This window comes from Capricornis sumatraensis, chromosome 19 (assembly GCF_032405125.1).
Source record: "Capricornis sumatraensis isolate serow.1 chromosome 19, serow.2, whole genome shotgun sequence".
Taxonomy (NCBI): Eukaryota; Metazoa; Chordata; class Mammalia; order Artiodactyla; family Bovidae; genus Capricornis; species Capricornis sumatraensis.
In genome coordinates, this window is record NC_091087.1 from 7,745,045 (window position 1) to 7,758,754 (window position 13,710).

The 13,710-nt window shown below is 46.4% G+C and overlaps 6 non-coding genes across 6 annotated transcripts; all 6 read left to right on the top strand.

Annotated features, from left to right (window-relative positions):
- The first annotated feature begins 429 nt into the window (after positions 1-429).
- On the top strand, positions 430-474 carry LOC138095669 (small nucleolar RNA SNORD115). Its single transcript, XR_011146409.1, has one exon. It is a non-coding gene; the product is annotated as a small nucleolar RNA SNORD115 (small nucleolar RNA).
- A 3,640-nt stretch (positions 475-4,114) lies between these two features.
- On the top strand, positions 4,115-4,195 carry LOC138095664 (small nucleolar RNA SNORD115). Its single transcript, XR_011146405.1, has one exon. It is a non-coding gene; the product is annotated as a small nucleolar RNA SNORD115 (small nucleolar RNA).
- A 1,993-nt stretch (positions 4,196-6,188) lies between these two features.
- LOC138095667 (small nucleolar RNA SNORD115) lies at positions 6,189-6,268 on the top strand. The gene has a single exon (XR_011146407.1). It is a non-coding gene; the product is annotated as a small nucleolar RNA SNORD115 (small nucleolar RNA).
- A 2,024-nt stretch (positions 6,269-8,292) lies between these two features.
- On the top strand, positions 8,293-8,371 carry LOC138095665 (small nucleolar RNA SNORD115). Its single transcript, XR_011146406.1, has one exon. It is a non-coding gene; the product is annotated as a small nucleolar RNA SNORD115 (small nucleolar RNA).
- Positions 8,372-10,378: 2,007 nt separating this feature from the next.
- On the top strand, positions 10,379-10,459 carry LOC138095663 (small nucleolar RNA SNORD115). The gene has a single exon (XR_011146404.1). It is a non-coding gene; the product is annotated as a small nucleolar RNA SNORD115 (small nucleolar RNA).
- A 2,007-nt stretch (positions 10,460-12,466) lies between these two features.
- Positions 12,467-12,547, top strand: LOC138095668 (small nucleolar RNA SNORD115). The gene has a single exon (XR_011146408.1). It is a non-coding gene; the product is annotated as a small nucleolar RNA SNORD115 (small nucleolar RNA).
- The last annotated feature ends 1,163 nt before the right edge of the window (positions 12,548-13,710 follow it).

Consider the following 13,710-nt stretch of genomic DNA (forward strand, 5'->3'; position numbering starts at 1 on the left):
AAAAAAAAAGACACACGTGGCTTCAAAATATTTGAAAAAGTTTTTATGCAATGAAAAAACAGGTATCAATATAAATCATAACTGATAAAACTCATCAATGAAATGATCTCATATATCATAATTAAACGAAAAAAATGTAAGAAAATGTACAAACAGTCCATTTCTGCGGGAAATAATGGGGTTAACAAAACTATAACAATTACTTTTTAAAAAACATATAATTATCACTAAAAAAGTATATTTTCAACTATGAAAATCCTAAAATTGAGAAAATAACAAGGAAAAAGCAACTATGCTTAGTAAAAAAAATTCCTAAAAATATTTCTAATGAATATCAAAAATATTACAGAGTTAACAGTCATAAAAACAATACATGAAAATTTTTAAAAATGCCTGAAAATAAAACATATTAACTCCTATTAACTCTCCTGTTAAAGAGAGATGATGACCTAAAAATAATGTTCAATAGGATTATACTGAGGCCCAATGGAGGTGGCAGTCTAGGGGCAAGAGGTCAAGTGTGATTCTGTCCCTTTCAGAGCCCTGGGATTTGGATGTGGAGGCACCCAATCCCTCAAGCAAAGCCCTTGAGACTCCACTTTTTCTAGGGGCTTCCACATGGCCAAGGTGTGGTCCTGCATTCAGCTTTCTTTCCTGATCACTACTTCCACCAATCACCCGGAGATCATAGATGAGGCTTTTCCTTAACTCCTTCAAATTGTGCCTTTCCATCAGATATTCTGGTGAGAGTCTCGCCAGAGACCAAATGAATACTTTTCAAAATTCATCAGAAATATTTTTGGAGGTAATTTTACTAAGTATAGTTATTTTTTCCTTGTTTATTTTTTTAACTTAGGATTGTCATAGTTGTGTATGTTTTTTTTAAGTCTTATTAAATATATGTTTTGTGTGTGATCATTATATACTTTTTCAAAACATTGACATGAATCAGCCATGGGTGTACATGTGTCCCCCATCCTGAACTGCCCTCCCACCTCCCTCCCTATCCCATCCCTCAGGGTCATCCCATGCACCAGCCCTGAGCACCCTGTCTCATACATCAACCCTGGACTGGTGATCTATTTCATATATGATAATATACATGTTTCCATGCTATTCTCTCAAATCATCCCACTTCTCCCACAGAGTCCAAAAGTCTGTTCTTTATCTCTGTGTCTCTTTTGCTGTCCCACATATAGGGTCATTGTTACCATCTTTCTAAATTCCATATACATGCATTAGTATACTGTATTGGTGTTTTTCTTTCTGACTTACTTCACTCTATATAATAAGATCCAGTTTCATCCACATCATTAGAACTAATTCAAATGCGTTCTTTTTAATAGCTGAATAATAATAATCCATTGTGTGTATGTACCACAGCTTTCTTATCCATTCGTCTGCTGATTGATATCTAAGTTACTTCCATGTCCTGGCTATTGTAAACAGTGCTGTGATGAACATTGGGGTACACATGTCTCTTTCAGTTCTGGTTTCCTCAGTGTGTATGCCCAGCAGTAGGATTGCTGGGTTGTATGGCAGTTCTATTTCCAGTTTTTTTAAGGAGTCTCCACACTGTTCTCCATTGTGGCTGTACTAGTTTTCATTCCCACCAACAGCATAAGAGTGTTCCCTTTTCCCCACACCCTCTCCAGCATTTATTGCTTGTAGACTTGTTGGTAGCAGCCATTATTAGGGCTTCCCTGATAGCTCAGTTGGTAAAGAATCTTCCTGCAATGCAGGAGACCCTGGTTTGATTCCTGGGTCAGGAAGATCCCCTGGAGAAGGAAATGGCAACCCACTCCAGTATTCCTGCCTGGAAAATCCCATAGATGAAGCAGAATGGTGGGCTACAGTCCATAGAATCACAAAGAGTCAGGAAGGACTGAATGACTTCACTTTCACTTTCATTCTGACCAAAAATGGTCCGGATCTTGCCATTCTGACTTGAATAATTTGAGATCAGTGGTTCTCTTTGGTTCTGGACACCAGACACAGAGGCTGTTGGACTATGGGGGAAGCCCACCTCAATGCAGTCCAGAAGGGGAAGTCCTTTCAAGAACCTCAGTCTTTACAAAGGAAGGAATCTGGCTGCCACACCATCTTGCTAGGCTCCAAGCCCTTGGCCCTGAAAAACCTTTCCTGAGACCTGAATTCTAGTCAGATAGTACGTGGAGGCAATGTTTGCTTCCCTGCACCCTGGGGAACATTCACATATACATGTCTCTATACACCTCCACATAGCACACACTGAGCTACTGAAGGGACAATCACCAGGTGTGTGCTTTTCAGTCTCCCAAGAACCATTGATAGAAAAATATCATGCCCCTGGCCTGGCAACAGTGAGAGGCAGGCAGAAACCTGTCAACCAGGTTTTGGCAGGTAGATGTTATTGGCTGTTGAGAGAGCTGAAGTGCAGCCCCTGAGTTTCCATGGGGCTTCACCAGGTCACTTTCAGGCATGCCAGAGTCTAGGTGACACAAGTGATTCCTGATGGGCTGTTTGATGGGCTTTGCTTTGATGGCCCACTGGGGCCCCTTGTTTCTCCTGGGGCATTCTTCTTCTCCAGGAGCCACAATCTTCAACAATAGCAGCCCCAGAGGAGAAATCCCTTCCAAGCACTCCTTCCTAGAAAGAAAGTTGAGAGCCCATAGGAGCCCCAGTATCAACTCCATAGTGAGGTCCTGATTGCCTGAAGTAGAGGGGTGGCCCCATGACGTGGGCCAAGCAGGGAGCATTGCATTGCTTTGTCTGGGGGCCTTGGGCAGGCATGGGAACAGACACCCCACCAGCTGACAGTCGCTACTGTCCCTGGTATGAGCATTCCCATGCAGGGTGTTCGCTGTTGGCTGTTAAGCGAGCTGAAGGGCAGCCTCTGAGATTCCATGAGGCTAGGCCAGGTCACTTTTGGGCATGGCAGGGTCTCTGTAAAGCCAGTTATTCCAGATGGGCCCTTTGCTGAGTTTTGTTTCATTTGTACTCAGGCACCATGCCACAGGCTTTAAAAATAACACCTCCAGAGGAGAAACCTCTTTTGAGCTTACTTCCTAGTGAGGCGGTTGAGAGCTCTTTGCAGCCCATATTAACTCCATCATAGGGCACTGTTTACCTGAAGTAGAGGGGTGGTTCCATGACATGGGCCGAACAAGGAGTAGTTGCCTTCTTGTTGTTTGGAGGCCTTCAGCAGGCCATGGAGGGGATGCCCCAGCAGGCAATGATGGCTCTTGTTTCCAGCTTGAATGTTCCCTTGCAGGGCATTGCCAGGTTGACTTGTGATGAGCCAATGGGCCCGGCCACAGATACCTGCTTCCTCGAGCATCCATTCTGTGGAACTTCTTGGCCTCTTTTTTCATGTGATTGTGGCAAATGGCCAAACTTCATGTCCGCTCAGCCACCCCTTGCGAGCACAGACCCAGACTGAGCTTGGAGGAGCATCTCCATTCCCCAAGACATGTCCATGGAATCTTGGCAACTGAGAGGTCCTTGTGAGCCTCTCAGAGTCTATGAGGCTCTGTCTTCTCTCAGGACTCTTTCTTGGAGTCACCATTTCTATCTCCCTGGATTTATTGTTATTCATATACTCACTCAAATATTGATCCATTCATCCACTTGTTTCTTCATGTTTGTCAGTATGTAGGGTGGGAGGCAAAGATGGAGAAAAGTGAGGATGTAGGGAGGTAGCGAACCAGAGAGGATGGGAGGTTGGAACTTAGACAGGTAAGGAGGAAGGTAGACAAGCATTTCAGCCAGAAGTTTGTGTCTCTGCATATAGGTGCATTTTATTGCTTTCTTGTGTCCCTGGGCTTATTGCTCTAGGTATGTCTTGCAGCAACATTTGCTACATCAAAGTGTAGCACACTTTGTAGCAAAGCCTATAGAGACAGACTAGGAGCTCTCACAGGAGTCTTTCTGCTCTCTAGATAGACAACATCTGCAAAGGAAGGATTATCTGAGTGTGGCTTGCTGCTCCTGGTGCAACTGTCTCAGCCTTGGTGCCACAGCTGGGTAGACAGAAACTCAAGTCCTTTACAGCTTCCTTATTTCCAGAAAGCTTTGGAGATAAGACTACTTAGGCTCCTGTGCATAGATGCACTTCATGGGGCATGGCTCACTTGGGTTGATGAGAAGAATTCATATATTTCTGAAGAGAAATGATCACCTAAAAATCATGTTCAATAGAAGTATGCTGAGGCCTATTGGAGGTTGCTGTCCAGAAGCTAGAGGTCAGGGACCTTTCTTTTTTCTCTGAAACCCTGGGATTTAGGTGTGGAAGCACCCTACCCCTTGAAGAAAGCCCTTGAGGAAAGCCTACAGTATCTAGGGGCTTCCACAGGGCAAAGGCCTGGTCCTGCCTTTGGTGATCCCAATTTCCACACCCCACCAGGAGGCATTAGGTGGGGCCTTTCCATAGTTCCTTCTCTTCAAATTGTTTCTTTTAGGCAGATGTTCTATAGAGATTCTTGCCACATGCTAAATAACTTGAGGTGAGTGGCTCTCTTTGGTCCTGCACATGGGCCCCAGAGGGAGGTGGACCATGGAGGAGGCACCCCTTTAGGCTTTCCAGAGGTGGGAATCCTTTTGGGAACCTCAGTCATCACCACGGTGGAACTTATGCTACAGTGGCATTTCCAGGGTCTAGTAACTCAGGTACTGAAAAGCCTTTCATTAAACCTGAATTCTAATTAGATTAGACATGGAGGCAATGTTTGCATCCCTGGCCAACTGGAGTCATCCACACAAAGGTCTCTGCACACCTCCATGCAGAGCATGCTGATTGACTGAGAGAATGGTCAGCTGTGGTGTGTTCTTTTCAGTCTCCCAAGAACCATAAGCAGAGAAAGATGGTGCCCCAGGACCAGTGATGGTAAGAGGTGGGCAATCTTGACAGATAAACCCTGCTGGCTATTGAGAGAGCTGAAGGTCAGCCCATGAGATTTCATGGGGCATGGCCAGCTCACTTTCAGGCATGGTAAGTTCTCGATGTGGCCACTTGTTCCTAATGGGCCCTATGACGGGTTTTGTTTCATTAATTCAGTAACTCAGGCCCCTTGTGTTTCATGTGGCATTCTTCCTCTCTGGGGGCCATGGCTGCCAATGATAGCACCTTCCAGAGGAGAAGTTCCTACCATGCTTACTTTCATAATAAGGTTGTTGAGAACCTTTCAGGGTCACAGTATCACCTCCATCGAGAGGCACCATTTGCCTGAAGTAGAGAGTCAGTCCCATGATATGGACTGAGAAAGGACTAGATGCACTCTTGCTGTTTGAGGGGCTTGGGCAAGCCCATGGGAGGGAGTGCTGAACCAGCCAGCAATGATTCCTGTCCCCATCCTGAAGGTTCCCATGTAGGGCACTGACATGTTAACTGGTGCTGAGCCCTCAGGTCCCGTCTCCAAATATCTGCATCCTCGACCACCTCTTCTGAGGGATTTCATGGCCTTGTTTTCTGCATGTTTGCAGTAAGTGGCCAGCCCCATGTCCCCTCTGTGATCCCTTGCTTGCAAAGACCAGGTTCGACCATGGAGGAAGTCTCCATTCCCAAAACAGATCCATAAACTCTTGGAGGTTGAGAGGCCCTTGTGCCAGGCCTCTACTGGGTGGAAAGTCCATGAGGCTCTGCCTTCTCTTGGAACTCCTCTTTGAATATACCATTTCAGGCTGCTTGTACATGTTATTCTTATATTCACTTATGCCTTGATAACTTGTCCACTCATTCCCTCACATTTGGCAGTAAGTATGGTGGGAAGGAAGGAGTATTTGTTAAAAAGTAAAGAGGTAAGGAACTAGAGAGGTAGAGACCTAGCAGGGAGGAAGATTGGTAGTAGTTATGCATTTCAGCCAGGGATCTTTGTCTCTGCATATAGGTGTATTTAGTTGCTTTCTAGTGTTCCTGGATGTGTCTTGCAGCGTCATTCACTGCAGGAAGGTGCAGCATGTGTAACCACCAAAGCCTGCAAGGATGGAGTAGGTATTATAGCTGTTGTTCTCCTAGACAGACAACAACGCCAGAGGAAGGAAGATCTGAGCATGACCTGCTGCCCCTAGGGCAATCGATATCAGCCTTGATCCAGCCTTTGGTGTGGGCAGAAACTCACATCCTCTGGGGCATCCTCCTTTCCAGAAAGCATCAGAAGTAAGCCTACTCAGGTGCCTGTGCATGCATACAATGCGTGGGGCATGCCTCGTTTGGGTTGGTGATGAGAACTCATATGGTCCTGAAGAGAGATGGTAATCTAAAATCATGCTCAATAGGACTATGGTGAGGCTCAATGGAAGTGACATTACAGGGCCCAGAGGTTGTGGTTTCTTCTGTTCTTTCTAGAGCCCTGGGATTTGAGTGTGGAGGGACCCTATCCCTGAGTCTCTACAGTGCTCAGGAGCTTCCATGTGACCAAAGCCTGTCATGCCTTTGGCTTTCTTTCCTGATCCCTGCTTCCACCACCCACCCAGAGGACATAGCCGGGACCTTTCTGTAGCTACTTCTCTTCAAATTGTGTCTTTCAGTCAAACATTCTGGAGAAGGCCTCACTGTGACCTGAACAATTCGAGGTAAGTGACTCTCTTTGGTCCTTAACATGGGCCCCAGAGGACACTGGGCTATGGAGTAGGCCCACCTCAAGGCAATCAAGAGTGGGGAGTTGTTTGTGGTCCATAGTCCTCTCAAAGGGGAACTTCTGCTGCAGTGCCTTCAAGACCATCTATGATCTTGGAGACTGAAATGCTTTCTATTGGTCCTACATTCTAATCAGATTGATCATGGAGGCAGTGTTTGTTTCCTGGCTCCCTGAGGAATATCCACACACAGGTCTCTGCACACTTTTGTACAGAGCTTGCTGAACATCTAAGAGGATGGTCTCCTGTTTGTGTGCTTCGCAGTCTCTGAAGAACAAGTAGATAGAAAAAGATTATGCCCTAGACTGGACAATGGTGAGAGGCAGGAAACTGTCCAGTGGGTCATGGAAGTTGGACGGTGCTGGCTGTTAAGAGAGCTAAAGAGTAGCCCCTGAGATTCCATGGGGTGTGGCTAATTAACTTACAGGCATGGCAGGGTCTTGGTGAGACCACTTGTTCCTGATGGGCCCTTTGATGGATTTTTCACTTTTCCACTTGGGCCCCAGGCATATCTTGAAGCGTTCTCCCTCTCTGGGGGGCATGGCCTTCAATGATCACACCCCCAGAGAAGAAACCTTTTTGGAGCCTAACTTTCTAGTAAGGCTCTTGCAAGCCCTTCAGAGCCCTGGTAGCATCTCCATTATGAGCTGTATTTGCCTGGAGTAGAACAATGGCCTCAAGATGTGGGTCAGTCCAGGAACAGTTGCATTGTTTTTTGTTTGGGGGCCTTCAGCAGGCTATGGGAGAGGACACGCACCAGGTGATGAGGCCTCTTGTTCCCAGCCTGAATGTTCCCATGCAAGGCATTACCAGGTTGACTGGTTCTGAGCCTTTGTGCCCTGTCACCAGATACCTGCTTCCTCAAGAATCCATTCCGTGGGACTTTGTGGACTCATTTTCTGGGTGTTGGCTGCAAATGGCCTAGCCCCGTGTCTTCAATTCCACCCCTTGCTTGCACAGACCAAGATCGAACTGAGAGGTACATCTCTGTTTTCCAAAACACATTTATAGAATTTTAGTGACTGAGAGACCGTTGCACTAGGCCTTCTTCTGGGTATAGAGCCCATGAGGCTCTCCCTTCTCTTGGGGCACCTTTGTGGAGCTGCCATTTTTCCCGCTCTGGACACATTACTTATGTATTCACTCAAGCACTGATATGCTAGTCACTTTTTTCCTCAGGTTTGGCAGTAGGTTTGTTGGGCGGTAAGGATAGATGAAGAAAAGTAAGGAGGTAGATAACTAGAGATAGGGAACATAGAAAGCTAGAGAGGTAGCAAGGAAGGTTGGTGGTAGGAGTCGATTTTACCCAGGGGTTTGTGTCCCTGTGTATAGATAGATGCATTTTGTTGCTTTTTTGGGTTCTTGGATTTATCACTCTAGATAGGTCTTGTAGCATCATTCACTGCGTGAAGGTGTAGCATACATGACTACCAAAGCCTACAGGGCCAAACTAGATATTGGCAGAGCTGTTGTGCTCCTCTCTAGACAGACAATGCCCCAAAGGAAGGAAGATCTGACTCATACCTGTTGCTTCCAGGGCCATCGATGTCAGCCTTGGTACAGCACCTAGGGGTAGACAGAAACTCACATACTTTGGGGCTTCATCATTTCCAGAATGCATTGAAGGCAAGCCTACTCAGACTCTTGGTATAGATGCAATGTGTGGAGCATGCCTTGTTTGGCTTAATGATGAGAAGTCATATGGTTCTAAAGAGAGAAAATGACATAAAAATTATGCTCAATAGGATTGTGCTGAGCTGAATGGAAGTGGCAGTCCAAGGGCAAAAGGTCTTGGTTCCTTCCGTCCCTTTTGGAGCATTAGAATTTGGGTGTATAGGCAACTGATCCCACAAGGAGAGCCCCTGTGTCTCTCGCTTGTCTAGGGTCTTTTACATAGGCTAATTCCTAGTCCTGCCTTTGACTTTCTTTGCTGATCCCTGCTTCTACCGCCTACCTGGAGGCCATAGGCAAGGCCTTTCCTTAGCTCCTTCTCTTTGCATCTTGTCTTTCAGTAAGATGCTCTAGTGAGGGTCTCACTACGACCTGGATGATTCAACGTGAATGGTTCCCTTTTTTCCTGGACATGAACACCAGAGGATGAAGAGCTATGAGGGAGGCACACCTCAAGGCAGTCCAAAGTGAGGAGTCCTTGCGGGAACCTCAGTCATCACAAAGGGCAAACGTATTCTACAATGCGATCTAGACAGGCTAGGATCTCTGACATTAAAAGGCCTTTTGTTAAACCTGAATTCCAGTCAGACTGGACACCAAGACAGTGTTTGCTTCCCTGGCCCCCTGGGGAACATCCACACAAATATCTCTGCAAACTTCCATGCAGAGCACATCGATCACCTGAGGGGATGGTCACCTATGGTGTGTGCTTTCCAGTCTCCCAAGAAAGGTTGGTAGGGAAGGATTGTGCCCCAGGCCTGGCAATGGTGATAAGCAAGTAGTAATTTGTCCACTGGGTCTTGGCGAGTGGACTCTGTTGCTGTTGAGAGAGTTGAAGAGCAGCCCGATAGAGCTTGGCCAGATCACTTTCAGGCATAGTGAGTTCTCAATGTGGTCATTTGTTCCTGATGGGCCCTTTGATGTGTTTGTTTTGTTCACCCACTCAGGCACCTTGCATCTCCTGGGGTGCTCTTCCACTATGGGGCCACAGCCTTCAATGATAGCACCCCCCAGAAGAGAAACCCCTCCCAAATATACCTTTTTGGTAAGGCTGTTGAGAGCCCTTTGGAGCCTCTGTATCAGCCCCAGCATGCGGCCCCGTTTGCTTGAAGGAGAGCTGTGACACTGTCACGAGGGTCAAGCGAGGAGTAGTTGCGTTGGTGTTGTTTGGGGCCTTTGGTGGGACACAAGAGGGGACGCTGCTCCAGGCAACAGTGGCTCCTGCTCCAGCCTGAACATTCCTATGTAGAGTGTTGCCAGGTTGACTAGTGCTGGGTCTATATGCCCTGTCACCAGATAGCTGCTTCCTTCAGAATCAATTCCATGGGACGTCATGGCTTCATTCTCTATGTGTTGGCAGCAAGTGACCAGGCCCAATGTCCCCTCCGCCACCCCTTGCTTGAACAGACAAGAATTGAGCTCAGAGGAATGTCTCCATTCCACAAGACACATCTGTAGAATCTTGGCAGCCAAGAGGTTCTGTCAGGTGGAGAACCCATGAGGGTCTGCCTTCTCTCTCAATTCCTTTATGGAATTACCATTTCTTTCCTCCTGGTCACGTTATTCATGTACTCACTCATGCACTTATCCACTCATCCACTCATTCCCTAATGTTTGCCCGTACGTAAGGTGAGAGGGAAGGATGAATAAAAGCAAGGAGGTGAGGAGGTAGAGAACTAGAGAGGTAGGGAGGGAGATGGGTGGTAGTCATGCATTTTAGCCAGGGGTTTGTGTCTCTGTGTGTAAGTGCATTTTGTCACTTTCTTGGGTTCCTGTATGTCTTGTTCTAGATATGTCTTGTAGCATTATTCACTGCATGAAGATGTAATGTAGCACATGTGACCATCAAAGCCTACAAGAAATAACAAGGAATTCTCACAAGTATCTTTTTGCTCTATAGACAGACAACGTCCCCAGAGGAAGGAAGATCTGAGTGTGGCTTGCTGCCCATGGGAAATAAATGTCAGCCTTGGTGCAGCACCTGGGGTAGCCAAAAACTCACAATCTTTGGGACATACTCATTTCCAGAAAGCTTCAGAGGTAAGCCTACTCAGGTGCCTGTGCCTGAATGTGATATGAGGGAAGTGCCTCAGTTGTGTCAATGTTTAGAATTCATATGGTCCTGAAGAAAGATGATGACCTAAAAATCATTCTCAAAAAGATTATGCTGAGACCCAGTGGACATGTCCGTGCAAAAGCAGAAGGTCTCTCTGTCCCTTCTGGAGCCCTGGGATTTGGCTGTGGAGGCACCCTATCCCACGGAGAGTGTACTTAAGTACTCTCTGCAGTGTCTAGGGGCTTCCATGTGGCCAGGGATTGGCCCTGCCTTTGGCTTTCTTTCCTAATCCCTGCTTTCACCACTCACCCAGAGGACATACACTGGGCCTTTCCTTAGCACCTTCTTTTTGAATTGTGTCTTTTGGTCAGACATTCTGGCAAGGATCTTGCCACAGCCTGAGTGATTCAAGGTTAATGGCTCTCTTTTGTCCTCAACACAGGCCCCAGAGGAAGGTGGACTATGGGGGAGGTGAGCGTCAAGGCAGTGGAGAGCCTCAGTTCTCACAAAAGGGGAACTACTGCTGTGGTACCATCACAACAGGCTAGGAACTCGGGCACTGAAAAGCCTTTTGTTAAACCTGAATTCTTGTCATATTGTACATGGAGGCAATGTTTGCTTCCCTTGCCCCCTGGGGAACATCCATCCACATACAGGTCTCTGCACATCTTTGTCCAGAGCACACTGATCTATTGAGAGGATGGTCACCTATGGTGTGTCCTTTTCAGTTTCCCAGTAATTTTTTGTAGGTAAGGATCCTGCCTCAGGCCTGGCAACGGTGAGAGGCAGGCATGAACCTGTCTAGGCACATAGACACTGCTGGCTGTTGAGAGAGCTGAAGGGTAGCCCCTGAGATTCCATGGTACTTGGCCAGGTCATTTTCAGGCATGGCAAGTTCTCATAAGACCAGTTATTCTGATGGGCCCTTTAACATATTTTGTCCTGTTTGTCCACTCAGTCCCCTTGAATCTCCTGCAGTGTTCTTCCTCTCTGGGGGCCATAGCCTTCAATGATAGTAACCCCGGAAAAGAAACCCTTCCAAACTTACCTTCTTAGTAAGGCTGCTGAGAGCCCTTCAGACCCCCAGTATCATGTTCATCGTGAGGTCCCATTTGCCTGAAGTAGAGGAGTGGCTTCATGATGTGAACCAAACAGGGAGTAGTTGCACTGTTGTTGTTGCAGGACCTTTGGCAAGCCATTGGAGGTGAGGCTGCACCAGATGACAATGTCTCCTGTCCCCAGCCTGAATGCTCCTGTGTAGGGCATTGCCAGGTTGACTGGTGCTGAGCCCACATGCCCCCAATCCATATATCTGCTTCCTGAAGCACCATTTCATGCTTGTTGCTTCATTTTTCTGTATGTTGGTGGCAAGCGGCCAAGCTCCATGTCTTTTCACCCACTCCTTGCTCACAAAGGCCAGATTAGAACTCAGAGGAACATCTTGTCCCCCAAGACACAACCATAGAATCTTGGTAACCAAGAGGCCCTCTTGCTGGACCTTCTGCCAGGTGGAGAGCCCATGAAGCTCTGCTTTCTCTCAGTATTCCTTTATTGATTCACCATTTCTTCCTCCCTGGACTAGTTATTCATCTGCTCACTCATGCACTGATCCACTTTTTCACTCTTTCCCTCACATTTGGCAGTAGGTAAGATGAGTGGGAGGTTGTAAGGGAGAAAAGTAAGGTGGTAGGGAGGTAGAGAGCTAGAAAAGTAGGGAGATAGGAAGCTGGAGAGGTAGCGAGGAAGGTTGGTGGTAGGTATGCATTTCAGCCAGGGATTTGTGTATAGATGAATTTTGTCATTTTCTCTTGATCCTGGATATGTCACTGTAGGTGTGTCTTGTAGCACATTTGTTGCATGAAGGTGTAGACCATGTGACCACCAAATCCTTCATGGACATACTAGGTGTTCTCACAGCAGTCATGCTTCTCTCTAGACAGACAATATCAGAGAGGAAGGAAGATCTGAGTGTGGCCTGCTGTCCCCAGGCCAATCAATGTGTCTTGGTCTAGAATCTGGGGTAGGCAGTCTCTTGTCCCGTGGGACATACTCATTTCCAGAAATCTTCAGAGATAAGCCATCTCAAGCCCCTATGCGTAGATGCAATGAGTGGGAACTGCATTGTTTGGCATGATGAATAGAATGCATATAGTCCTGAAGAGAGATGATGACCCAAAAGTCATGCTCAGTACAATTACACTGAGGACCAATGGACACGGCAGTCCAGGGACAGGATGTCAGGGATCTTTCTGTCCTTTCTGGATCCCTGGGATTTGACTGCCAAGATACCCTATCCCTCAAAGAAAGCCCTATGTCTCTACAATGCCTAAGGGCTTCCATGTGGCCAAGGCCTGGTCCTGCCTTTGGCTTTCTTTCCTGTTCCCTACCTCCAGAGTTTTGCCAAGAGAATACACTGGTCATAGCAAACATCCTCTTCCAACAACACAAGAAAAGACTCTACACATGGACATCACCAGGTAGCCAACACCAAAATCAGGTTGAATATTCTTTGCAGCCAAAGATGTAGAAGCTCTATACAGTCAGCAAAAACAAGACTGGGAGCTGACTGTAGCTCAGATCATGAACTCCTTATTACCAAATTCAGACTTAAACTGATGAAAGTAGGGACAACCACTTGACCATTCAGGTATGACCTAAATAAAATTCCTATGATTGTTCACTGAAGTGAGAAATAGATTTAAGGGACTAGATCTGATAGACAGAGTGCCTGATGAACTATGGACAGAGTTTCATGACATTGTACAGGAGACAGGGATCAAAACCATCCCCAAGGAAAAAGAAATGCAAAAAAGCCAAATGTCTATCTGAGGAGGCCTTACAAATAGCTGTGAAAAGAAGAGAAGCAAAAAGCAAAGGAGAAAAGGAACATATAAGCATCTGAATGTAGAGTTCCAAAGAATAGCAAGGAGAGATAAGAAAGCCTTCCTCAGTGATCAGTGCAAAGAAACAGAAGAAAACAATAGAATGGGAAAAACTAGAGATCTCTTCAAAAAACTTAGAGATACCAAGGAAATATTTCATGCAAAGATGGACTCAATAAAGGACAGAAATGGTATGGACCTAACAGAAGCAGAAGATATTAAGAAGAGGTGGCAAGAATACACAGAACTATACGAAAAAGATCTTCATGATCCAGATACTCATGATGGTGTGATCACTCACCTAGAGCCAGACATCCTGGAATGTGAAGTCAAGTGGGCCTTAGAAAGCATCACTATGAACAAAGCTAGTGGAGGTGATGGAATTCCAGTTGAGCTATTTCAAATCCTGAAAGATGATGCTGTGAAAGTGCTGCACTCAATATGCCATCAAATTTGGAAAATTCAGCAGTGGCCACAGGCCTGGAAAAG